Source organism: Panthera pardus, unplaced genomic scaffold, assembly GCF_024362965.1.
Source record: "Panthera pardus isolate Hobbes unplaced genomic scaffold, ASM2436296v1 HiC_scaffold_2, whole genome shotgun sequence".
Lineage (NCBI taxonomy): Eukaryota > Metazoa > Chordata > Mammalia > Carnivora > Felidae > Panthera > Panthera pardus.
This window is the reverse complement of record NW_026526765.1, coordinates 123,722,100-123,747,990: the sequence shown is the minus strand read 5'-3', so window position 1 is coordinate 123,747,990 and position 25,891 is coordinate 123,722,100. Positions and strand designations below refer to the sequence as shown.

The following is a 25,891-nucleotide window of genomic DNA, read 5'->3' as shown; positions in this document are numbered from 1 at the left end:
AGAGAGAGGGAGATACAGAATCTGAAGCAGGCTCCAGGCTCTGAGCTATCAGCACAGTGCCTTACGTGGGGCTCAAACTCATGAACCGCAAGATCATGACCTGAGCTGAAGTTGGACACTCAACCGACTGAGCCACCCAGGCTCAGAGCCACCAGGCTCTGAAAGTTGATTTATTTATTTTGAGAGAAATAGTGTGAGCGGGGGAGAGGGAGAGAGAGAGGGAGAGACTCCCAAGCAGGCTCCATGCTGTCAGCTATCAGTGTGGAGCCCCACATGGGGACCCCACCAAGCTTGAGACCATGACCTGAGTTGAAATCAAGCCACTGAGCCACCCAAGTGCCCCTTCCCTGAGTCATTTCTTAAAGCTCTATTATGTATAGTGCGAAACTTTTAGTTTGTTTTCAACTTGACTGTTACATAGTTTAGTAGTAATGTTTACCTTGTTATTCACTAGACTTTGATTGAATAGAATTGAATAAATGGTCGTAGTCAGGGCTTAATGCGGGGAGAATAATTTGTGTTCGTGAGATTTCCTACTAATTGAGAAGATGCCTCAGTAGTTATTGGTGGCTTAAACACTATTTTGTTGTTCAAATGATTTTTGAGTCCTTGCTTTTGCTGTTGATTATGAAGGCATGGCCTATAGCTAGAGAAAGCCTTGCTTGAATATGAACATCCTGTCTACTGTTAACTATCTTGTTTTTCCTTTTTCCTTTTTTTGTGTGTGTGTGTGGGGAGAGGGGTGGGGGGACAGCGAAAGAGACAATCTTAAGCAGGTCCTATCCCCAGCACAGAGCTTGATGTAGAGCTCCATCTCATGACTGTGAGGTCATCACCTGAGCCAAAATCAAGAGTCAGCCACTTAACTGACTCAGCCACTCAGGTGCCCCATGTTTTTCCTTTTTTACTATTCTTTCTTTGGGCAAAAACAAGAATGAAGAGATCTGGCACAGAAGAGATAATACTGATACAATGGAGTTTAAAAAAAAAGTACAAATGAAATTCTTTTATTATTGTAAAGCACTGGAGCAAGCATGAAACTATATTAAATAGGATATACAGAGACAAAACGACAAGGTTGACATTGATTGGCATTGAGGAGTGGGTGAAGGGAGAAACAACAATAGATTTAGAATTAGATATAAATTAGTAGGCAGGGGATGGTAAACCTCTTGGCTTGGTGGGAATGAAGACACATTAAAGAACTGTTTTATAAGCAAAGCTGGCTGGAAACAGTCCTCCTTCCCCCTGTTAGTGGGTGGCTCACTGACATTATCAGAGGTCTTGGGAAATATTTGCCTTTTCCCCTTTAATTTGATCCTGTGTATAAAGTTCCTGCTCAGACTCTAGATTAGGGACTTGTGGAGAGAGGTGTTTTGATCATATTGTTATTTTCATATTATAATATCTTCATTTGGCAGCTTTTTTTGTAGGGTGGATTTAGTCTTTGATATGTTTCCTCAGGCCCAAGAAAATTATCTGCTAAAGTAGAAAGGAAACTATTCCATTTAGCCTCTAGACAGTGACACATTAAGGACTAATGACTGCCAAAAGGAAATGTCAAACACTAAGCTAGTCTACTTTCTTTGGCAGCTGAGAATCCGGTGAATCAACAGTTTTAGGGGGTGTATATTTGATGTGGGTGGAAGAAGAGAGTGTCTAACATTCTTTAAGGCCCTGTTAAGTTCAGCGCTCTTGGACTTGGTGCCAGCTTCTACTTTTGTAAACTCAAGCAAGAAAGACACATGCTATAGAATACTTTTCATGTAGGTAATACTAGATAGAAACATTGTGAAATTTGTTTATGGGCTTTGTTTTTATGTATTTTTACTTAATTGTTGATAGCTGGCTTAAATGTGTTGCATTTGTATGCAGGAGCATACTTTAGAGTTTCGATTGCTTTTTGTACCCTTTACCCCAAATAGGAGTTATCTGAAGAGTCTTTTTTTAATTTTTTAAAATTTTTTATTTTTGAAATGTGTATTTAGGTTTGAGAGAGAGAAAGAGAGAGAGAATCCAAAGCAGGCTCCAGGCTCTGAGCTGTCAGCACAGAGCCCAATGTGGGGCTCGAACCCACAAACCGCAAGATCATGACCTGAGCCAAAGTCAGATGCTCAACCGACTGAGCCACTCAGGCATTCCTCTGAAGAGTCTTTTGAAAGAGAATGGATTGTGATTCTGGAGGTTTAAGGAGCAAATTTAGACTGAATACTAAAAATTACTTTTAAGGGAAGGACAACACATTTATAACTTGAAACTTAAAATCAAGTGTGGTCACCATGTCATGGATATTGAAAATTTAGTCCTTAAAAATTCACATGCAAGAATGTGGGTGGATAGCTAAAGGATACAAGTGATGAAAATGTTCTAATGGTAATGGTTGCACATATCAATATACTAAAAAACATGGAATTGTACACTTAAAAATTTTTTTTTAATGTTTATTTCTGAGAGAGAGAGAGAAAGAGAGAGTGAGAGTGCACACAAGCAGGGGTGGCGCAGAGAGAGGAGACAGGATCTAAAGCCGGCTCTGTGCTGACAGCAGACAGCCCCATGTGGGGCTCGAACTAACCGACTGAGCCACCCAGGTGCCCCTGGAATTGTACTTTTTTTTTTAATGTTTACTTTTTTATTTTTGAGAGAGAGAGAGAGAGAGAGAGAGAGAGAGCAAGCAGGGCAGGGGCAGAGAGAGAGGGAGACACAGAATCCAAAGCAGGCCCCAGGCTCGTGAGCACAGGGCCCGACGTGGGGCTTGAACCCACAAACTATGAGATCATGACCTGAGCCAAAGTCGGATGCTCAACCAGCTGAGCCACCCAGGTGCCCCTGGAATTGTACATTTTAATTGAGTGATTTATATATTAATTATATCTTAATATACATTCTAATCAGTATACATCGTAAAGCTGTTTAAAAACATTCACATCTTTTTCCATACATGTCTATATGCGTTTATACACATATATCTGTGCTAATGATGTGATGAGTGTTTTATATTTCTTATAGGAGATAGGAGCCAAGGCAATTGTTGTATCCTATTTGAAGTAAAGAATGTTTTTCCCAGTTTGAAATGGGGTCCATGTTTGCTATTGCCCTCAGAATGATACTGGTTACATTAAAAGCCTACATTGTCTCAAAGTCGGCCTCTTTAATCTGGCTTTGTATTGAACAGACTAATGGCCTCCAGTTTTGTGTGGCTATTTCATTTAAATTATGAATATGTTGAGTTAAAGGTTTTTGAACCAAAAGTAGTTTAAAAACTCAGAAATCAGATTGAACATGTATCATTTCAATTCTTCATTTTTATTTTGTCTCTGTGAAAAGTGATACATCTGTGCAACGTGCATCTTGTTGGTGCTTAAATCATCACGTTTTAAAGATTTTGGATTTTTCTCTTGACAGTTTTGCATATAATCACCTAGAATTTGATTATACAACTCTAAGTACTATGGAAATGAATCAGCCTTTTTTATTAATGACATAATCTTTTGAGATTTAAAAAGAATTTTTTTAATGTTTATTTTTGAGAGAGAGAATGAGAGAGTGTGTACGAGCGAGCACAAAATGGGGAGAGAGAGAGGGAGACACAGAATCTGAAGCAGGCTCAGGCTCTGAGCTGTCAGCACAGAACCTGATGCAGGGCTTCAACCCACAAACTGTGAGATCATGATCTGAGACAAAGTCTGATGCTTAAACTGACTGAGCCACCCAGGCACCCCTTTTTAGATTTTTTTGTGTGATGAGAGGAATACAATGGATTTGGGGAAGGATTTTGGTTGAAACAGTGGTGCTCATAAATATATAGTAGTATCTCATAGCTATAGTCTAGAATCACATGAACTTGAAGGAATAGCAAAAAAGTTGTAGCAGAGGTTGTCAGTGAAGTGGCCTGTTTGAACCAATATTCGTTAATTTGTTTATCTATAATAGATGTTTGCTCTTACTGCTTTTTGGGGTAGTGCTTGTAGCTGAACAGGATGTGTTTTCAGTTTACTTGATGCAGACTTTTCCTGACTTTTGTGGTGTACCTACCAAACCTGTAGGTGCTTATCCTATAGGGTTGCTGCTTCCCAGTATAGGCCAAAATTAGCAGTCTCCTTACGGGTTTCAGTGATCCTAAGGCTTAATCACAGAAGTTTGCTGAGGTTTTTTTTTTTTTTTTTAGTGTTTGTTTATTTTGAGAGAAAGAGTATGCATGCAAGAATGGGGGAGGAGCAGAGGGGGAGAAGAAGAGAGAGAATCCCAAGCAGGCTATGCACTATCAGCGCAGAGCCCAATGCAGGGTTTGATCCCATGAACCGTGAGATCATGTCCTGGGCTGAAATCAAGAGTGGGATGCTTAACCAACTGAACTACCCACATGCCCCATAAGTTTGTTGAGTTTTATCATAGAAATTGCCAGCAGCAATTTTACAAGCAGAAAGTAGGTCTTACTTCACTCTGTGTACATAGTACAAAATTATAGCAACTAACAAGAGGTCAAATTAACCATAATGAACTCTTTCCAGGGTTTTTCCATTCATGTTAATTTGCTGTGTACTTCATTTCTTTTATCTACTGGTGCTTGCTACCAGACCAGGCTGAAACAGGCAACAAAAACAAATTAATATGATGGAAAGAATTTAATTCTTCTTAAGCATTTTCTGCAACTAGGGAAAAAACTGAAGACATTTACTTTTTAGCTGTCATAATTTCTTAATTAAAATGTTAGTTGAAAAAAAAACCAAATATGACCCCCTTTCCTCAATTTTCACTATTGCTTTATTTGAGGATGTTTGCATTCTCCTCCTTGCTTCCTTCTTTTCCTTACTCTTCTCTCCTCTCCCCTCCCCTCTTCTCACCTTCTCATTTTTCCTTTCCTTTTTTCTTTCCTTCCTTCCCTCCCTCCCTTCCTTCTGTCCTTCCTTTTATTTAAGTAACCTCTATACCCAACCTGGGCTTGAACTCACAACCCCTAGATCAAGAGTTACACGCTCCACTTACTGAGCTAGCCAGGTGTCCCCCCTTTCTTTCTTTCTTAGTAAATTCTCAAAGCAAAACCTGATGGTGGAATTTCAGGGACTGAAATGAAAAAAAAAAAAAAAAATGTAAGTAGCCAAATTACAACGACAAAAAAAAAAAAAGTTAAGAAGCACAAAAGCAGTAAAAGTAAGTATATCTGTAAAAATCAGTGATGGGACTCACAGAATAAAAGGATATAAAGTATGACACCATATATCTGGGCAGGAGAGGAGTAAAGAATTATTTCAGACTTAAGAGACCATCAACTTAAGATAGACTGGTGTATGCATAAGATGTTACAGACAAACCTAAGGTAACTAAAAATCAAAAACTGGTAATATATATGCAAAAATTAAAGACAAAGGAATCCAAGTATATCACTAAAGAAAGCCAACAAACTGTGAGGGAAGAGAGAAAGAGAAGAAAGGATTAGAGAAGTCTCCAAAAACAACCACATAACAAGTAGCAAATTGGCAATAAAGAAATAAACTTATCAGTAATTGCTGTGAATGTAAATGGATTAAGCACTCCAATCAAAAGACATAGTGTGACAGAATGGATAAAATACAAAAATAAGACCCACCTGAATGCTCCCTGTAAGAGACTCACTTCACACCTTAAGACACATGCAGATTGAAAGTGAGGGGATGGAGAAACATTTATCATACAAATGGGTGTTAAAAGAAAGGCGGGGTAACAATACTTACACTGGTCAAAATAGACTTTTTTTTTTAAGTTTTTATTTATTTTGAGAGAGAGAGAAAGCACAAGCAGGGGAGGGACAGAGAGGAGAGAGTGAGAATCATGAGCAGGCTCTGCACTGTTAGTGTGGACCGTGACATGGGGCTCCAACTCACAGACTGTGATATCATGACCTGAGCCAGAGTTGGACGCTTAATCGACCAAGCCACCTAGGTGCCCCTGGTCAAAATAGGCTTTAAGACAAAGACTGTAATATAAAAGACAATGATACTACATAATAATAAAGGGGAGAATCCAACAAGAAGATAAAGCAGTTGTAAATATTTATGCACCCAACTTGGGAGCACCCAAATACATAAGAGAGTTAAGAACAAAAATTATGGAACTAATTGATAGTAATGAAATAATAGTAGGGAACTTTAACACTCCACTTCCATCACTGGACCGATTATCAAAACAGAAAAATAAGGAAACAGTGACGTTGAGTGACACACTAGACCAGATCAGTTTAACAGATATATTTAAAACATTCCATCCTAAGACAGCAAAATATACATATTTTCAAGTGCACAGAGAACATTCTTCAGAATAGATCACATATTAGGCCACAAAACAAATCTCAACAAATTAAAAAAGATCCAAGTCATATCACGCATCTTTTCTGACTACAATGCTATGAAACTGGAAATCAACCACATGAAAAAAAACTGGCGAGAAAGGACGAATATATGTGGAGGTTAAATAACATGCTACTATGCAATGAATGGGTCAACCAAAAAGTCAAAGAAGTCCTGAAAATACATAGAGAAAAAAGGAAACGAAAACAACAGTGGTACAGAATCTTTGAGTCACAGCAAAAACAGTTCTTAGAGAGAAGTTTATAGCAATACAGGCCTACCTCAAGAAGCGAGAAAGATTTGAAATAAACAAGCTAACCTTACACCTAAAGGAGCCAGAAGAAGAAAAAACCCAAAACCAGCCGAAGGAAGGAAATAATAAAGATTATTATTAGCAGAAATAAATGATATAGAAACCCCCAAAAAAGCCAATAAAACAGATCAGTGAAACCAGGAGCTGGTTCTTTGAAAAAAATCAACAAAATTGATAAACCTGTTGCCAGACTCATCAAAAAATAAAACAAAAAAGAGAGGACTCAAATAACATCACAAATGAAAGAGTAAATATAGCATTTGACACCACAGAAATACAAAAGAGTATGAGAGTATTATGAAAAATTCTATGCTAACAAATTGGACAACCTAAAAGAAATGGATAAATTCCTAAAAACATATAAGCTTCCAAAACTGAATCAAGAAGAAATAGGAAATTTGAACAGACTGATTACCAGCAATGAAATTGAATCAGTAATAAAAAACTCCCAACAAACAAAAAGTCCAGTATCAGATGGCTTCATAGGTAAATTCTACCAAACATTTAAGGAAGAGTTCATACCCATTCCACTCAAACTTTTCTGCAAAATAGAAGAGGAAGAAAAACTTCCAAATTCTTACTATGAGGTTGGTATCACCTGGTAACCAAAACCAGGTAAAAATAGAAGAACTATAGGCCAGTATCTCTCATCAATACAGATGCAAAAATGCTCAACAAAATCTTAGCAAACTGAATCCAGCAATACATTAGAAAGTCATACACCACCATCAAGTGGAATTTATTCCCAGGATGCAAAAGTGGAATAGTATTTGCAAAACAGCATGATATGTCACATCAGTAAAAGAAAGGATAAAAACCATATGACCATTTCAATAGATGCAAGAAAAGCATTCAACAAAGTACAACATCCATTCATGATAAAAACTCTCTGCAAAGTAAGTCTGCAGGGAACATAACATAAAAGCCTTATGAAAACCCACAGCCAGCACCATACCCAATGGTGAAAAACTGTGAGCTTTTCCCATAAGGTCAGGGAAAACACAAGGATGTCCATTCTCACCACTTTTATTCAACATAGTACTGGAAGTCCTAACCACAGCATCAGATAGCCAAAAGAAATAAAAGACACCCAAATTGGGAAGAAGGAAGTAAAACTATTACTGTTTGCAGATGACATGACACTAGATGTAGAAAATCCTAGACTACCCCAGAAAACTACTAGAACTGATAAATGAATTCAGTAAAGTTGCAGGATACAAAATCAGTATAATAGCTGAGAAAGAGAAATTAAGAAAACGATCCTGTTTACAGTGGCACAAAAAATAATAAAATGCCCAGGAGTAAACTTAACCAAAGAGATAAAAGACCTGTACTCTGAAAACTATAGAACTTTGATGAAATAAATTGAAGATGACACAAAGAAAGGGAAAGACGTTCCATGCTCAAGGATTGGAAGAACAAATATTGTTAAAATGCCTATATTACCCAAAGCAATCTACATATCTCCATCAAGATACCAACAGCATTTTGCACAGAACTAGAACAAATAATTCTAAAATTTGTTTAGAACCACAAAAGACCCCATGTAGCCACAGCAGCCTTCAAAAAGAAAAGCAAAGCTGGAGGTATCACAATTCCGGACTTTAGGTTATATTACAAATCTGTAATAATCAAAATAGTATGGTATGGGCACAAAAATAGGCAACATTGATCAATGAAACAGAATAGAAAGGCCAGAAGTAAACCCACAATTATATGGTCAATTAATCTTTGACAGAGGAGGCAAGAATATCCAATGAGAAAAAGTCTCTTCAACAAATGGTGCTGGGAAAACTGGACAGCTACATGCAAAAGAATGAAACATGACTACTTTCTTGTATCACACACAAAAATAAACTTAAAATGGGGCACCTGGGTTGCTTAGTTGGTTAAGTGTCTGATTTCAGCTCAGGTCATGATTTCATCATGGTCCATGGGTTCAAGCCCTGCATTGGACTCTGTGCTGACAGCTCAGAGCCTGGAGCTTGCTTCAGATTCTTTATCTCCCTCTTTCTGCCCCTCCCCCACTTGCATTCTCTCTCTCTCTCTCTCTCTCTCTCTGTCTGTCTGTTTCTCTCTGTCCCTCCCCCCCTCCAAATAAACATAAAAAAAAAAAACCCTCAAAATGCATTAAGGATCTAAATTTGAGACCTGAAACCATCAATATCTCAGGAGAGAGGACAGACAGTAATTTCTCTGTCTGTAGCAACATCTTCCTAGATCTGTCTCCTGAAGCAAGGGAAACAAAAGCCAAAATACTATTGGGACTAACCTCAAATTAAAAAGCTTCTGCACAGCAAAGGAAACCACTAGCAAAACTAAAGGACAGCTTTATGTAAGATATTTGCAAATGAAATATCTGCTAAACAGTATCCAAAATACATAAAAAACTTAGACAACACACCAAAAATGATTAATCCAATTTAAAAATGGGCAGAAGACACCAAATAGATATTTCTCCAAAGAAGACAATACAGATGACCAAGAGACACATGAAAAGATGCTCAACATTACTCATCAGGGAAATGCAAATCAAAACCACAGTGAAATAGTGCCTCACACCTGTTAGAATGGCTAAGATTAACAACACAAGAAACAACAGGTGTTGGTGAGGATGTGGAGAAGAAGAAACTCTTGGTGCCCTGTTGGTGGGAATGCAAACTGGTGCAGTCACTGTAGAAGACAGTATGGAAGTTCCTCAAGAAGGTAAAAATAGAACTACTTACCCCACCATCCAACAGTCACACTATTGGGTATTTACCCAAAGAAGAGAGAAATATTAATTCGAAGGGGGTACATGCACCCCTATGTACATAGCAGTATTATTTATAATAGCCAAATTTTGGTAACAGCTCAAGTGTCCATTAATTGATGAATGGATATAGAAGTGGCATGTATATGCAGTGAAATATTATTCAGTCACAAAAAAAATCTTGCCATTTGCAAAACATGGATGGATCTAGAGAGTACAGTGCTAAGCAACATAAGTCAGAGAAAGGCAAATACCTTATAATTTTACTCATGTATAATTTAAGGAACTAATGAACGAAGAAAAGAAAAAAAAGCCTCAAACCAAAAATCTTAGAGAACAATCTTAGAGAGCAATCACTTGGTTACCAGACGGAAGATGGGTGGGGGCATGGTTGAAATAGATGAAGGGATTAATAGTACACTTATCTTGACGAGCACTGAGTACTATATGGAACTGTCGAATCAGTGTATTGTACACCTGAAATAATAGAACACTATATGTTAACTACACTGCAGTTAAAATCAAATGGTTCCTCTGTATCTTTAAAAATTCTTTTAGTTGAGGTTTAGTGGTCCTGCTACTGGTTTGATGAAATCTACCTAATGTGAACGTTTATTTTTCCTCTAGAGATGTTTGTATTACTTGTTTACTGATATGTATTAGTTATGGCATGAGGACGTTTTTTATTGAAGGGATTTTCTGTAGAGTGACACTGTTGTAGTTCTTGACAGCTGCAGTGAGTGAAGAGTTACCTAAATTCTTCACGTGTTTGTGGCCTCAACCCTGAGTTGGGGATGATGATCGTGCCTACACACAGCATGGTTGAGAAGGGTGTAAAATAGTCTCTGCTGTTAATACTATCGCTACTGTTAACACTGTTATTACTAATAGATTTTAGTATTTTGAGTAGTTTAAAACTTCAGGTTCTTTATTTTTTACTTTTACCTGTTCTGCTTTACTCCTTTATGGTGATTTCTTAGAGTAGTTGTATTTCTCTTTCTGCTGAGTGAAAGAGCTAATTCCTTTCTTCCCTCTCTCTGCCTTCTCCCCTCTTCTCTTTCAGCAGTGGTCAAACACGTTTGGAGAATTATCCCTTTTTTATGTGCATTCTGGTAATATCTAAAGACTGCATTAATTTTTCGCCAAATGTGTTCCTGCTGATTGTGTTGCAGAGGTTATTTTATTGCTCTCAGTTTGTCTTAGCTGTCTTGCCTGAAGTTGGTGGCCTTATTCCCAGATTCATAATATGTTCTCTGTGCTATTAAAATGTATATTTTGCTTGGGTCTGGCATACTTCTTTATAGTTAATTCTGAGTTATCTGGCATGGGGAAGCGAGGCTCTGATCATCAGTGTTCATTCTGTGAATTGAGTTTTGTATAGGCTTTTCTGTATAAAATCTCTTCATTATTCTTTCCCACTCAATTTTGGATTTATTTGGTGATTGCATTTGAAATAGATTTTTATTTGAATACTATAACTATTCATATGGTTTCTTGTTCATTTTCTATAAGTTGTGTTTGTATTTCCGCTGTACTTTATTAAACCAACTTTCTAGCACTAGAGAAAAATGGTGTTATGAATAAGACTTTCTCTGGTTTTATTAGTAAATCCAGTAGCTAATTGTTTCAGAAAATTTACATACTGTAGAGCTGGTTAAATAATTAACCAGAAACAATAATTTTGGGCCTTCCCTGTATAGTATAAAAAGACACTGGAACAGGTAGTGTGAGGTCTAGAAGGTTCCTTTTCCTTTATGTTATATCTTTCTCTAGAGCTCTAAAATGGCTGAACAGAAAAATCGTATTAGGAAAAATCTTTGTGTTTAAACTGGGCTGACTTAGAAGTGAAGCATGTGGGCTGGTTGGCATCATCACCCTTCACTTAAGATATGAATGGTTGCCTTCAGATGTTATTTGTGAACTTGTTCCTTAGATTAATGGTTAGTTGCTTTAGAACTGATGCTAAAACTAGGAGCGATGGGAAGATGATGGTTCATTTGCTAGCTCTCCTAGGTTCCTTTTGAAAAAGGTAGATCTTTTGTTAGAGCTGACATTCTTATGGCTGCATTATGTCTTCATAGCCAATAAAAAGTTGTTTTTCTAATTCTTTTTTTTTAATTTTATTTTTTTTAATTTACATCCAAATTACCATATGGTGCAACAATGATTATAGGAGTAGATTCCTTTAATGCCCCTTACCCATTTAGCCCATCCCCCCCCACACACCCCTTCCAGTAACCCTCTGTTTGTTCTCCATATTTACGAGTCTTTTATGCTTTGTTTTCTCCCTGTTTTTATTTTATTTTTGTTTCCCTTCCATTATGTTCATCTGTTTTGTCTCTTAAAGTCCTCATATGACTGAAGTCATAGGATTTTTGTCTTTCTCTGACTGACCAATTTCACTTAGCATAATACCCTCCAGTTCCATCCACGTAGTTGCAAATGGCAAGATTTCATTCCTTTTGATTGCCGAGTAATACTCCATTGTATATGTATACCATATCTTCTTTATCCATTCATCCATTGATGGGACATTTGGGCTCTTTCCATACTTTGGCTATTGTTGGTGCTGCTGTAAACATTGGGGTGCATGTGTCCCTTCGAAACAGCACATCTGCATCCCTTAGATAAATACCTAGTAGTGCAATTGCTGGGTTGTAGGGTAGTTTTATTTTTAGTTTTTTGAGGAACCTCCATACTGTTTTCCAGAGTGGCTGCACCAGCTTGCATTTCCATAATTCTTTTTTTTTTTTTTTTTATGTTTAGTTAGTTTTTGCGGGTGAGAGAGTGTGGGGGAGGAGCAGAGAGAGAGAGAGGGAAACAGAGGATCCAAAGCAGGCTCCCCGCTGGCAGCAGAGAGCCTGATGCAAGGCTTGAACTCACGAACCATGAGGTCATGACCTGAGCCTAAGTCAGACACTTAACCGACTAAGCCACACAGGTGCCCCTATTTTTCTAATTCTTTTTTTTTTAATTTTTTTTTTAATGTTTGTTTATTTCTGTGACAGAGAGGGGCAGACCATGAGTGGGGGAGGAACAGAGAGAGAGGGAGACACAGAATCAGAAGCAGGCTCCAGGCTCCAAGCTGTCAGCACAGAGCCCGACGCAGGGCTTGAACTCACAGACTGTGAGATCATGACCTGAGCCGAAGTCAGGCGCTCAACCAACTGAGCCATCCAGGTGCCCCTTTTCTAATTCTTAAAATAGGTCAGATATGTACATGGTTCAAAACTGAAAGGGCGTAAGAGTGTCAGATATGTACATGGTTCAAAACTGAAAGGGCGTAAGAGTGTTGAGTGAGTGTGTGTGTATAAAGTCCCCTCTCATTCCTCCACCAACTACTTTTTCTTACAGTTTCTTTGCTCTCCTTCCAGGAATCTTTTATGTAATGCAGTAAAATACACAAATAAGGAAACACATATACACGTGAGCTAAGGATTGTAGATGTGTCAGTATTGAGAGTTATATTATTTGATTATAAAATAGGCTTTCCTATAATAATTTGCTGATATCTACTTATTTTGTTTTTCCTTTTAAAAATATTTTCCTAGGAGTGCATGGGTGGCTCAGTCGGTTGGGTGTCCGACTTCAGCTCAGGTCATGATCTCACAGTCCGTGGATTTGAGCCCCGTGTCGGTCTCTGTGCTGACAGCTCAAAGCCTGGAGCCTGCTTCGGATTCTGTGACGCCTTCTCTCTCTGCCCTTCTGCCTCTCACGCTCTGTCTCTCTCTGTCTCTCTCAAAAATAAACATTAATTTCATATATTGCAAAAAAAATTTAAATAAACATTAGAAAAACATTAAAAAAATAAAATAAAAATATTTTCCTAAGTATTATATATTTTGCTGTTACAGCCACTGAATTTTATTCCACATCCCTCCCTTTTGGCCCAAACCTTCTGTATTCTTTTTTTAATCCTAAATAAGCTATTTCCTGTTTGTTTGTTTTTTTCCCCCCGTGTCTTTCTTAGATCTTTAAACTTAGAGGCCTCTGTTCCTGTTCTTTCTACTGTGGCATCAGCTCACACTCCCTTATTGGAGTGAAGTCTATAAACCTTAACTGCCTGGAATGTATTCATTGTGTCTTGTTTCATGTCTGAATTGTTTTTTACTCAAGTCAGATTGAGTGGCTTTAGGCTATATGTTCTGTTATTGACTGTTCTGTGTAATATTGAGGATACTTTTATTTAACAAAGAATCACTGCTAAAGATAGCATATTTTAGCTTATTATCTATATAGTCAATAGGTGTTTGCTGTCTTCTTTGAAATGTTTATTCCAAAATGTCAGTTCTTTTTACACTTTATAATTCATTACCTTTTCTCATCATAGATGGTTTAAAGTAGTCTTCATTCACTATAAAAACTTTGAAGGTTTTGTCATTCCACTATAGTCCCTTTCAGTTTTGCATATTTGACAGTTCCTTTGGTTTGTAACTACTACCCTGGCTTTTGTCCAGAAAACCTTCATTTGTTTTTTTCCTAACTTTGAGTGATGGTTTTGGAGCCTAAAATATGCGTATTAATGCTACAAAAAATTAAAAACAAAACACACCCTGTCTAATAAATACCTTTTGGCTGACTGATAGTAGTTTCTCCTTACTAATATTGGCCCTTAAACTTTAGCCATGCACAGAGTTTTCACATTCATTTTAGGGATATTGAATGTTTCCTAAAGCCATATGGTAAAAATTGGTATGCTGTGCTCTGGGATGAAAGAAGACTGTTCAATAAATAAACAAACAGGGGTGCCTGGGAGTCTTGATCTCTGCTCAGGGTCATGCTCTCAGGGTTGTGAGTTCAAGCTCTGCTTTGGACTCTGCCCTGGGTGTAGAGCCTGCTTAAGATACTGTCTCTCCCTCTGCCCTTCTTTCCTGCTTGTGCTTTCTCTCTCTTTCTCTCTCTCTCTCTCTCTAAATAAACAAACACAGAAAGTACTCTTTCTCTTATGCCAGTAGAAAACGTGTAATGTTACCATTGATACATGCTTAGAAAGTTCAGATTCCAGAAGGTTCACAGAATGTTCTGTCCAGAGCATGTGATGGATAATCAGCAGAGGAGAGCCCATAATCCCTTTTTTGTTTTCTTTATTGGGCTTCTATCTCTTTGAGCCTCTTTTCCTGCTCTGCTGTTCACTATTGTGCCTGATCTCTGACCCCAGAGCTTCTGGGGCCCTTGGCCATACATCATCCAGAGGTTATCCAGTTGATTATGGCAGCTGGTCATCATGGGAGGTGATGCTATATTTCTTGTGGGTAGAGATGGACCATGATCACATCATTGAGGAGATGGATGATTTCTTCTTCTAAACAGGACAGATATTCAGTATATGTATATCTATTTAACATGGGTGCTCCCCAATCATTAGTGCTCCAGTGCTGGAACAGGATTCTAGAGAACACTTCTGGGCCATTAACCTTTTGAGTAATGGAGTTTGTGTGTGTGTGTGTGTGTGTGTGTGTGTGTGTGTGTGTGTGTAAAGGTTTCTAATATTTCGGTAGTTTTACATTTTTTTTTTTTTACATTTATTGATTTTTGAGAGACCGAGTGAGACAGAGCACAAGCCAGGGAGGGCAGAGAGAGAAGGAGACACAGAATCTAAAGCAGGCTCCAGGCTCTGAGCGAGCTGTCGGCACAGAGCCTGACTTGGGGCTCAAACCCACGAACCTCAAGATCATGACCTGAGCCGAAGTCAGATGCTCAGCTGACTGAGCCACCCAGGTGCCCCATTATTTCAGTAATTTTAATAGTGCCTCAGTGTATTCCCGTGAATATGCACCTTGCCTGTGAGGTTGTGGGTCAGTAGCCAAATCCCCTCAGCCCAGATCAACATTTCCTGCTTCCATGCTCAGCCTAGCTCAGGTAGGTACTTTCTTTCACCTTTTTCTCAGGTGGTGTTCCAGGACAATGATTCTATCCTCTTCTTCACTGTATATCTTTTTTTTTCTATTAGCTTCATTCTTTCATTTTCTGCTGTTTTTCTTTTTTGCATGGTTGTCATTTACTTTCTAAGATCCAGTGAATCTGATGATTACTATAGTTCACTTATAGTTCCTTCTTAAAGTGTATATTGCCTTTTAAAATATTATAATCGTAAGAAATCAGACTTCGCTTTTAACAGTGAAACTACATGATACAAAAATGTATAAATGCAGAGGTAATCTTTTTAAATATTTTATACACACTCATTTTCTCTCTTTTTTTAATTATTCTGAGAGAGAGAGAGAGAAAGAACCAGCAGGGAAGGGGCAGAGAGAGAGGGGGACAGAGGATCCGAAGCGGGCTCCATGTTGACAGCAGAGAGCCCGATGTGGGGCTCGAACCCATGAACCATGAGATCATGATCTGAATCAAAGTCAGATGCTTAACCTACTGATCCACCCAGGCGCTCCTCTTTTTAATGTTTGTTTATTTTTGAGAGAGAGAGCGTGAGTGCGCGCAAGTGGGGTCAGGGGCAGAAAGGGGGACAGAGGATCCCAAGTGGACTCTGTGCTGATAGCGGAGAGCCTGATGTGGGGCTCAAACTCATGAACCAGGAGATATGACCTGAGCTGAAATTGGACACTCAACCAACGGAGACACTCAGGTGTCTCCCCTACTCCCCCCACAGAGCTTTTCCTTAAATGGGAACTATATACCTGTGGTGGCTCCTCTTAACTCCCCTTTTTCCTCTCACATCCTTCCTTCCACTCAGATTTCTCCCCCATCCTACATCTTTCTCTCACACAGAACCAGTGTTAGCAATCTGGTGTGATTATCTCCATACCTTTCTTTGCTTATGTAATAGATGTCCATTTTCCACACCCCCAACCCCCAGTCTAGATTTTTTTTTTTTTTTTTGCATAGGTATTTACTTGTTCAAAGTTGAGATCATTGTTTATAAACTGCTGTGTTACTGTTCAGTAATACCTCATGGAAATCCTTTCAGTTCTTCTGGTTTACCTCTAATTTATTCTTTTAATTTCTGAGTAATATTTCATGGTATGGATAGACCATAAATCATTTGACAACATCCCTCTTCTTGTGAGCATTTGGTTAAATTTTTTAAAGCACCATGAACAGTGTTGCAGTGCTTTGTGTTTGCTGCTTTACTTCTATGAAATAAATTGATTTGCTGGGTTTCATGGTATATATATATATATATATATATATTTTTTTTTTTTTTTAATTTTTTTTTTTCAACGTTTTTTATTTTTTATTTTTGGGACAGAGAGAGAGCATGAACGGGGGAGGGGCAGAGAGAGAGGGAGACACAGAATCGGAAACAGGCTCCAGGCTCCGAGCCATCAGCCCAGAGCCTGACGCGGGGCTCGAACTCACGGACCGCGAGATCGTGACCTGGCTGAAGTCGGACGCTTAACCGACTGCGCCACCCAGGCGCCCCCCCCTTTTTTTTTTTTTTTTTTTTTTTTTAAATGATGGCTGGTGGATTATTTTTTTTCTTTTTCTTGTTTGTTTTTTTTTTTAATGTTTATTTATTTTTGAGACAGAGAGAGAGAGAGCGTGAACAGGGGAGGGTCAGAGAAAGAGGGAGACACAGAATCTGAAACAGGCTCCAGGCTCTGAGCTTGTCAGCACAGAGCCCGATGCGGGGCTCGAACCCATGGACCGCGAGATCATGACCTGAGCCGAAGTCAGACGCCTAACCGACTGAGCCACCCAGGAAGCCCTGGTGGATTATTTTCTAAAACCTAAACTATTTGCAGGTCTACCACCAATGTATGAAAATAGCCTTTTCTTCACATCCTTTAATAGTAGGTGTTGTTTTAACATTTCTAATTTCATGAAGTCAAAGCTCACTATTACTTTAATTTACATTTCCCTGACCACTTTTGGATTGAAATAGTCTTTTTATATACTTTTAGGTCATTAGATTTGCTTTCTCTGAATTGCCTGTTGGTATCCTGTGCTCATTTTTCAAATGACTTCTGTGTCTTTTTCTTTGCTAAAGTTATTTGTATATTATGGGTATTAACTTAATTTCTCCCCATCTGCATTGTGTGTATTTTTAAAAATCTGTCATTTGTCTTTTGCTGTTGCATATGGCTTTCTTCTCTTTTTTTTTCTTTTCACCATATCAGAGTTTTGTTTTTATTTTCATTTATGGGTGTTTATTTTTTGTTTTATGTCTAGATGAGTTTGTAGGGTACAGATGCCTTCCCTACCTTATATTATTTAAACACACACACACACACACACACACACACACACCCCTTTGTGTCACTTAGGGTTCAGTCACAGAAGTAGAGCGACTATGAGAGGAATATATTATAGGGATTTGACATTATGCAATCATTGGAGCAGATTAAATAGTCTGTGTAAGGCTTTGCTTGTGTATCTGGTGCTGGAGCCAGAAGTGAGCAGGCATGCTGTCAGTAAGAAAAGGTGGTACATGTGAAACAGGGTCACTGGAACACGAGCTAGGCTCCATGAAGGACAGCCTGGAATTAATATTGGCTTCTTGTTACATCTTTGCTTCCAACTCTTGATGATAGAGCTTTCTTGAATAAGATGGTTCCCTTTATCACAGATCTAGAAGTCAAAAAAAGCTGAAGGAGAAAATCCTGTAGAAGTTGTGGTTTTGATTGTTGCCCCATGCTAACAAAATGAGTCAGCAGAAAAGCTGTAATGTATAGGACCCACATTAGTGCCTTGTACCTGCACCAATCTTACCAGCATTAAACAAATGGTTGCTGTTTCATTTCTGCCTTCCAAATCTCATGCAAGGATGTCTTATGTGGTCCAGGCTAAGGCAGAATTATGTAAGGAAGGGACTTCTGGGAAATGTAGTTCCAGATTAGCTAAATTGGCACAGTACAAATAATGTCATAATTTTTCATATGCCTGGTATGAATTAAGTACTTCAACTTAATACTCCAATTGGATAGTGACTTATGTTTTATGCTATTTATTAAATAAACTGTCTTTTTTCCCCTAGTGAATTGGAATACTACTTTGTCACATACTCAGTTACACTAACAAATAGGTACTTTAGTTTAAATTGAGAAATTGGTCTAAACTTAGTTGTGTTTCAGCATTAAAAGATTTTATTTTTCGGTCTTTGAAATACTTACAGGTAAATGATCAAACTTTTCCTCCATTTACTAACTGTGTGCTCAATTAGTTTTTTTAGGTGAGAAATTACAGTAATAGCTACTGCTTGAGATTTAAAGCCTTCATTAATGGTTACTCTTCTTTTTTTGTTGGTTTTAAGTAGACTTTATGCCCAACTTGGAGCCCAGCACAGTGCTTGAACTCATGACCCTGAGATCAAGGCCTGACCTGAGACCAAGAGTCAGATGCTCAACCAACTGAGCCACGCAGGCACCCCCTAGAAGAGAAATCTTCATTCCATATTTGTGTAACACACCTTTATAGCAAAGGCATATTTCCAGTTCTTGCTTAAGAATGGAACAAAAATATCCAAAAGGAATATGCTGTGGCTACACGTATATATGAAACACATGCAGAAATAGTACAAAAAAAGGAGAAAGGGCTGTTTCACCCTGGTTCTGGGAAATAATTTTCACATTTGAAATAGAGTTTCATATAAACTGACATACCATAAATACAAACCCCTTTGTAAAAGTTTCATGGTTGAGTATAGGCTAGTAATTAATTGTCTGCCTTTGTGTTTTTAGGCTTTATAAAAATTCTTTTCACACAGGCCATTTTAATTGTTTACGATCAAAATTCATTTGACCTGGATGTATAGTGCCAGACTCCCAGTCAGGGGGCTAATTTAGTGATGGTTTTCAGAGCCTTTCCTTCTATACCAAAATATGGTAAACCTGCCTTTCATTTCTCACTGACATCACATCTGCAGGATTTTTATACTTGTAAATAGTTTTAAGAATATTTATTTTGTTTTTATTTTTACCCACATATGCAAAATTTGTGTGGATATCTGCAGTTTATTTATAGATAGACAAGTTTCCGAATGCAAGCATTGAATGTGACTCTGCACATATTCAAGTGAGAGGTTCTTTTTCTAATCAAGTAAAAATGGCTGGTATAAGACTCGAATTTAGGGGGAGGAGCCAAAGTTAAAAAAGAAAATCTTTGACAAGAAATGAGCTAAATAATGACTTTGTAAAATAAATAGAGGCTGTTTTGTCTTGACGTAGAGTCTTTTTGCTTCCATTTTCCCTCCAACTGAACACATGTGCTTGTGTCTATACACACACTCTCGTACATAGACATAAGTGAGAAATGTAATTGCTTGAGAGCTCCCAAGTAAGGAAAGACAATGAAAGGATGAGTGAGTGGGCTGCTGAGCACCACTGGAGAGAAGCCTAAGTGGAAGAGAAGAGAAAGAAAGAACGTTTTGACAAACCCCTCCTACTGCAGTAGTGTGAAGTGTAGATATTTCGGGGGTACAGTGAAAATAGAGTAAATGATTTTAATGGAAGAATTGATTTGACCCACTACATCCCTCTATTAGGAAAAAAGAACCCTCTGAACCTTTCTGTAGAATTTTTTCCAGTTTTCTTGTTTGTTTTTGTCTAATTTATTGCATGTCATCTTACTCTTCCTTATACTGTATAGACACTAATCATTAAAAGAAGTAGTGACTTTTTAATAATGTCTTCCTATATGTAACGGGATTTCTTACCCTGTGGGACATAAACTGAGTGATTTCTCCACAGGACTGGCATTACATTTTCACTGATCCTCAGAGAGTTTTGAGTACCAGTTGTAACCCTTGACATACTTTCATTTTCGTAGAGAAAAAACATTGGGGTTTAGAATATGAAGACCAAAACTGGTCCCTACAAAGAACATACCTAGGCCTAGTTTTTTCACCTTTATTTTTAATCAAGCAGGCTAACAGGGCAGCTCCTATATATATATATATCTATATATATATATCTATATATATATATAGATATATATATATATAGTTCTCGTATATAAGTATTATTGTGGATACAGGAAATTGCAGATCTACCAGTGGATACCTTTTTAATACCAGCGACAGATCTAACATTTACTGGGTAAAACATTTTTTTCTGTCTCCTAAATTATGTACATTGTTGAGTTTTTTTCTTTCTTTCTTTCTTTCTTTCTTTCTTTCTTTCTTTCTTTCTTTCTTTCTTTCTCTCTCTCTCTCTCTCTCTCTCTCTCTCTCTCTCTCTCTCTCTCTCTCTCAGCTTAGAATGCTGTTTTACCAGTGGTTATTAGCTGTGGATACTTCCCTAGAGGTATGTGGAGGACCCACACTTCATACAGTGTTTGGTGGATGAGACAGGGTCTCCACTCTGTCACTCTTAGCAGAGAGGACAGCATGTCCCTTTTCTTATAAGAAGGAAGAGTTGGGGAAAAAGCAACAAGAGTTGATTTTCGGTAGGTTCTCCCCATTTGGGTTTTCCCCTACTTCCATTAATTCAAAATTAATCTAGAATTGTTAAGTTTTGGAAAAAGTCTGGATATCTGATAATTTTCATGGTTTGACTAAGTGGCGAAATTTATTAGCTAGTCTTGATTGTAATGAAAATGGAGAGAAAAGAAATGTCTGTTCTTATTTGAGACATTGAAGAGTTTTCATAGTTGTGATTTGTGAAAGGGTATTTCTAAAGAAGGAGAAAGTATTTGATTATGGGGAGGGAACTAAAGATTACGATAGAGTTAAATTTGAGTAGGGAATGAAGGGATTCTGAAATACTGAAACTTGTTTATTGTGAAGTGTAACCCTTAAGATGTCATGTTTCATCTTCAATTTCTGTTATTAAGATGGGAGGTAGATGATGGTTTGGGCTTTTATTAAGATTGTATTGGCAGCCATGCCACATGGTTTTTAACAAAAACAGCAGTTCCACTGAGGTTTCTAACAGTGAAGCCATTAACGAACTTCTTATATATGAAAGTAACAAATTAAACCTTATAATAAGATTCTATTGTAGTATGTGAGGGAGTAAAATTAACAGGTTGTCACTACACTGTGCTCCTGCATTTCTTTTTAATATTTGCACCACATTGGGGAGTCAGAAATTATTGTTCTAAAAGTTTAAAACTTTATCTTGTAAAAATGTTATCATTATATGATTAAGAGTGGAGAAAGGGGTAGGTTTTACTAGACTGAATGGGACCCTAGTAAGAGCTTTGCTTCATATTTTTCAAGGTGGGAACCAGTCCTGCCTTTTCTGTGCCTAATTCATAAGAGGAAGTTGTTATTGACCCCGGCCGGCGGGGGGTGGGGGGAAAGCTGCAAAATGAAAACATGGAGCAACTATGTATGTTTTTAGAAAATTGTTGTAGATTGGAGATGTATAGTGAGATTTAACATGGCAACTTGGACACTCTTTTTTATTGCATCCTGGTGAATGAACGATTTCTTACATATTTTTCCCTTATACCCTAATCTTCTACCCATTTCTCTTGAACAGGGCTCTTGTAGAGAGCCATTTGTTCTTTCTTTCTCAGCTGACTGCTGGTTCTTACCTTTGCCTGTCCTTTAAATAAATCTCTTTCCCTTATCCTTCTTCCTTAGCAGCCATTTCTGATAGTCGAAATTCTGGGTTTTGTCTTTCTCAGCAAAGCAAGAAAAATTGCCAGAATATGGTTTTTTTCTAAATCATTGCTTTGATCATCATATCACAGCCATCTCCAGAGATCTGGAATGGCTGCTCTTGCTGACCACGTTAAATCTACACACCCTTTCTGGTCCCAGAGTCCCTTTGTCACTTGGCTCATTTTAGCTGCACTTACTGGTAGCATCTGTCACATGGGTGGTTCTGGCTGCCCTTATACCCAGTGTATTGAAATCTTGCTGGTACTTTTTGAAGCAAGGTTAAAGCTCTTTCTCTTTAACATTCTTGAGTGCCTCCCTGTTCTCTGAGTATTAGTAATCTAAGTAGGACTGTCCAATTCACATTTTTGGGCTGATTTCTCTTTTATTAGTTTTTAATGAGTATTGTTTTATCTCATATAGTAGGAGTTGAAGTAGTACTTGTTGAATAATTTAAAAATGTTTAGTCGTCATCATAGTCATCATCATAACACACTTTAGCACTTACCGTGTGCCAGAAAGTGTTCCAAGTGTTTTACGTGTAGTCCCATTTAATCTTCAGAGCATGAGTTTTGTACTGTTAAGGCTTAAATGGCTCAGGGTGTCACAGGTACTAAAGTGGATGTACTATATTTTGAACCTAGTCTGGCTCCATAGTCTAAGCTCTTAACCACTGTGTAACACTGTAGGTCTCATTGAAAGGAATAGTACATTAGATTGTCAATACTATAAACTACAATTGTAGTTATATTTTTCCTTTCCCCCTAACATTTTATTAAGGAGATTTTCATACATACAGAGAAGCTGGAAGAAATATACAATGAACACCCAGATATATATATACATACCTATTTCCTAGATTTTGTGGTTAACATTTTGTTAGATGCTTTATCACATATTTATATCCCTGTATCATCTTATTGTTTGGATGCATTTAAAAGTCAGTTGCAGACACTTGTATACTTCACCTCTAAACAGTGCAGCATGCATACATATCATTAACTGGAGTTCGGTTTTTTTATGAAAATGTACACAGTGAAATGTACAGATTTTAAGTGTACTGTTTGATGAGTTTTGATCAACACACACACTTTGTAATCCATACCACTGTCAAAGATAGATAAGACTAGACTGTTAACCTTTTTGCCGAATATTTGACTATTCCAAGTACATGAGCTGTACATATGCCCCCCAAATTGAACCTGCTTTTCTGATTGTCCCATGATCTTTCATTGGTCCTTTAGTTGATTACACTGACCTCATTGAGGGCAGGTCCATCTCTAGTACCTGCTTGGTATAGAGAATATACTCAGATGTTCTGTGAGTGATGGACTTGTTATATAGTAATCATTTTTCCTAAAGCAGTGTATGTGCAGACCTTTAATTGGCAACAGTTTATTTGATAGGTAATGTTTTAAGATCATTTTCCTGAATTAATCTGACCTTATTCTCATTAATTTTCCAATAGAACATGCTTTGTTCAAGTGGCTTTGATGTTGAGGGGCTCTTGCCCTTGAAACTCATCCTTTTGTTGTTGTAGTTGTTGTTGACTGCCATTTGGTAGATACTGTGTAAATTCCACAGACTCGTGTAGGAAGAAAGTGTGTTTCTGTAGGTCTCTTCTCCACCTACACTCATTCCCTTGGTAATCTCATTGAGTCTTGTGACTTTAAATACCTGTGTTTACTGATGATGACTTCAAAATTTACATTTCTAGATCTCTACCCTGAACTTGTCGTCTCTACTTGAATGGCTAATAAACATTTCGATTTTAACATGTCAAAAAATTAATAAATCTTTCCCAGGTTTCCCCTTCCCAAATTGTGTCATACATAATGGTCTCAATTCCATTTGATATCAAGACTTGGAATTCAATTAGCGTAAATGCTAGTTGATATCGTAATAAAGCGGGTAGCCTTTCATAGTTTTTATTTCATTCCGAGGCCATACCTCCTTTAATTTAAACCCAGTGGTGTGTATGTTTAAAAATTGACATAAAATATTTAAAAGGTGAGCTCCTCAAAATATTGTTTATATGTTTTGGGAGACTAGTAGATTTGTGTTTTTTACAGAAATATGTTTAATAGTTTTTGTAATTTATGATGATGCATTTGGTGGGGATGTCAACTAGCTAGACTTCACGTAAAGTCTTTATGGTTGTTCAGTTCTTCCCATTTGATCTGTAATTCATATCACATCTAATTCTAAGCACAAAACGGGTGATATCACTTATGCACTGTGGTATTTTTTGACACTTCAGGAATGCTGCTTTAAAACAGAGAGAATTCCTGACCACCTGCTGTTAGGTTTTCATGGAGAGTAATAGATAAATGTTAGACTGGCAGTTTTAACACAATAGCAAAATGGGGTCTCATTGTTGGAAGTTGACGGCAAGTGTCAGAGAGCAGTTTTTCACATATTGGCCTGAAGGGATTGTCAGGATAGAAGAGGGAGATGGTGTTGTAGCGCTGTTTGAGATGCCTAGAAGAGTGTGCCTAAGATTGGTAAATTCTTTTCCCTTTCTTTTTCACTGCCATTATTTTTTTTTCCTGGTGAATTTCCAGGGAAAATTAGGGAGGTTGATCAGAGAGAAATAGCACTTCATGGTCACTTCTCAACAGAGTTCTTAGTGTCTGCCATATGCAGCAGTCCTGCCTAGTAGTGTTAATCAGGGCCTGGTGGTCATGTTTTCTTTCCTCTTGGGAACAAAACCTGTCAGAAAATACTTTCACATGAAAGATCAATGTTTTTGTGTCCAGTTCTATGGAATCCTGACAAAACTGGTATAAAATTTTAGAGGATAGATGAGGGAAGTAAGGATTACAGTCTGTCATTACCCCAAGAATTGTATATTTCCAGGGGCGCCTGGGTGGCTCAGTCGGTTAAGCGGCCGACTTCGGCTCAGGTCATGATTTCACGGTCCGTGAGTTCAAGTCCCGCGTCGGGCTCTGTGCTGACGGCTCAGAGCCTGGAGCCTGTTTCAGATTCTGTGTCTCCCTCTCTCTGACCCTCCCCCGTTCATGCTCTGTCTCTCTCTGTCTCAAAAATAAACGTTAAAGAAAAAAATTAAAAAAAAAAAAAGAATTGTATATTTCTGAAATTTTCACAACCATGTCCTCCCGTATACCCATGTCCTCTTTGCCTCAAGGCACATTCCTCACTCTAAAATAAAAAACCAGGAGAATAACTATTCATATTAATGATGTGAAAGGTCTTGGGGATTTTATTTGATCAGAGAGCTTGAGTGAATGCTAATTATTAAAGCAAAAAGGGTACTGTTCTTAAATGGCTGGTGTTTCTGACCTTTTGAAAGTAAAAACAAAGTGAATAAACTATTTGATATTTGAATTTGTACAAAGGGAAAGGTAGACTGTGAAGACAATGTGGATGAGGGATTGTGTTTCTAATGGTGTCTCCCAAATTATGTGGATCATTTTGCATCTGATAGTTACTTAGTTTTGTGGAGTCAAGGAGCATCTTTAAAATTACAGATATTTTTTAGAACGTTGGTGCTCAGCATTGGATATACTATAACTGAATGGTCTCTGCTCAGTAAGGTGGTTTTCCTTGGAATTTTGGGAGCTGTGAGGAGAAGCAGGTATCTGAAAAGCTTGTATGTATGGTGGTAAGTGAGGATCTAAGAGCAAGCCCAGTATCAAGAGATGTGAGAAAATGGAGAAAAGTTGTGGAGGATGGAGGAGATAAAGTGATCTTCCTTGTTGGATAAACTGGATCATGATCTTAGAAAGACAATCCATGAAAAAAGTTCTTTGTCTTAAAAAATTGGAGCCATAAGGTCTGCAGTTTCTGAAAAAGACTGAATGTATTCATTCAGACGGGTTAATTCTGAGCAAGCTTTATATTTAATATTTTGGTAATATGGGGGATCAGCAGTAATCACGAAACATACCTTTCTGTGTGCATTGAACTCAGGTTATCTTTGTGTTTAAAAAAAAAATTTTTAATGTTCTATATTTTTGAGAGAGAGACAGAGTATGAGG

General features: G+C 37.8%; 1 protein-coding gene across 2 annotated transcripts in view; it reads left to right on the top strand.

The window, feature by feature from the left end:
- The window catches only part of CTNNA1 (catenin alpha 1), a 177,995-nt gene that overhangs the window by 83,592 nt on the left and 68,512 nt on the right, over positions 1 to 25,891 (top strand). The gene's annotated exons all lie outside the window — the stretch shown is intronic.